Here is a 2,541-nt window from a genome sequence, read left to right as displayed (position 1 = left end):
GAGACTAGTTACAGAATGAGATTTCAGATTCCACCATTTGAAACTTGAACAAGAAAGAGAATGTCTCACTAGTAAACTGCGAATTTTATCATATTATTACTCTCATAGAATTAGGGTTATTTTTGGAGAAGGCTTCTTGTGGGAAGTAGGTTAGCAAAAAATGAGTCTGTAAGTCCACTGGATGCTATTCTTATCCACAGGCAATTGCTAAACCATGGCAGGTCCAGAGCGCTGCAGAAGTGGTTGACTGTGGCTCAGGAAACACCTCACAGCCTCAGTGCTCTGCTACTTGTTTCAAACCTCTCTAAGCTCAGTTCCCCTCTATTTCTGACCCTCTTAGCTTCACATATCTTGGTTCAATCTGCTTTGGTAATCTGGCCTTGCATTGTTTATATTAATATGTACCAGAAAGCCTCATAGGGTGCCTCCCATGTAACTGCCTCTCACCTTCACACTCTGTAAACATGAACACAAGATAGCCATGGGCTAGGACTAGACCCAAGCACATCACTGGATGAACCTCTGACCAATGCCTCTTCTACAGGAGAAGATCCAATTTTCAAATAAAAGTTCTCTGTTAAAGCTTGAAGCCTGGTATAGCAAGTAACTCATGTGCAAGATCACTGTCAATTCAGTCTCATTTGTAAAAAACAAACTACTCCTATATAGGAGCAATGATTAAGTTTTATTGCTTCAATTTCTGAGGATGACCTAAAAAGGACCAGCTTTGTAACTCCAAGGAACAGGAGTTTGAGGTCTACCATGGGCCTAATTGAGTATTATCACTTCCTATTCAGTTGAACTTAGCTCATTAGACATTTTACTACCTTTGACTCCACATGCACAGAGTAGGTGCTCGATGAATATTCATTGCTGGACGAATTAGAAATTTATCACACCTGTCCCTAGAGGTTCCAGAGTCCCTGTCTTCTCCCAAGCTCGTGTTATTAATAGCAATATCAAGACATCTGAAGTGAAATTATTTTAAATATCACAGTCTTCTTCTATACTGACCATAGAGATTAAAGGCCTAAGGGATTTCTAAAAGAAATAAAGGCAATTATTAAACAGACATACAAAAAAAGTCTTCTCTGCAGCAATAATACCAGTTCCAGAATGAAAAGAAAATTGGAAATATTCTGTAAGACTCACATATGGTGACTGAGACTGCAAGTACGATTTCCAACAGGAGAATGAGGTGAATAACTCTGTTCTCACAAATTAACCATTATTTTCACTAACATGTAACCCATCTCTGCAAATGGTAAGGTCTAGGGGAAGTCTGCAATGACCCTGTCACTTAGATTTTTTTCATGACGCAAAGCTCAAATAGCACCAAATATCCTGTTTGGCCTTCATGAAATCACTGTTCTCTACTACTCTTTAAAAGTAGGAATCTGTATATCTTGGCAAAGATCAAGATCAAAGATCTAGACCCCTTCTCTTTCTAAGTCATATGTAAGTGCATCTCAAGATAGATACAGTTTATAAATGAGTCTCTGGAGCCTCTATGAAGATCACTGCATGTTGGAAAGTTTCTGTTTTCCATGGGAAATGTGAAATTGATCTCCATAACTATCCTTGTATCTGGGCATAATTAGATGAGAATCAGAGAACTCCTCCCCAAAGAAAATTCATTTTTCCCTTTCTTCCTTTTTAAAAATTTTCATTTACTTTCAGTTTTACTACTTCCTTGCTTTTTTACACCACTGTAATTATCAATAGTTGCTTGCTGAAATTCATCAACCACAGTCCATGATGGTAATCAGGAGAGAAGCTACATCAAATAAGATTATCTAGCACAATTTCTGGCACATGTCAAACACTCAATATATGTTACTTTTGCTTTTCTTCTCTTTCTGAGCATCAGTCTACAGCTCAACCATAACTATTAATCAAATATTTGAACTTTGTCTTTCCTAAAAAACTACTGTGCTGCATGAAGAGTTGCATGTATATTTTTGTAATTTTATGTTCTGTTCAAAGACGTGATAGAAAAGAGATATTATTCATATAAATTTTTTAAATATCAGCAATTAATTATGTTTAACATGATGTAAAATATCTATAGAGGAAAAAGGTTTATTTTCTAAAACTGTCAGTGAAGCATCTGCTACATACCTAATGTGAATGGTAGGTTTGAGAGGGATAAAACTGACAACTGAAATGCATTACCAGCAAGTACCTAGCAATCTTACCTCCTTACTTTAAAGATATATTACAAAGACACAATATTAACTGTGTCCCTCTGTGCTTATCCTCTCATTAAAATCTGTTCTAGTTTTCATAGTTCCTTTTGTTCTTCAACAATCACATTCTAGGAACTAACCCTGGCAACTGAAGTTTGATCCAGGGAGAACTATGAACGTCCACATTATTCATTCTCTCATTCATTCTTTCCATCCTTAGGTTCTGCCTTTTCTAATCTATAGCTTGTGTGACCCACACAATCAAATTTAAGGAAAGTACCCATCCCAGGTTTCTACACACATTCGAACACAATCTAGAATCTCATCCTCATAAAATCCAATTACTAAACAG

The sequence above is a fragment of the Mesoplodon mirus genome (genome assembly GCF_964341445.2).
Source record: "Mesoplodon mirus genome assembly, chromosome: 6".
NCBI classification, from domain to species: domain Eukaryota; kingdom Metazoa; phylum Chordata; class Mammalia; order Artiodactyla; family Ziphiidae; genus Mesoplodon; species Mesoplodon mirus.
Note: the sequence above shows the minus strand (reverse complement) of the source record.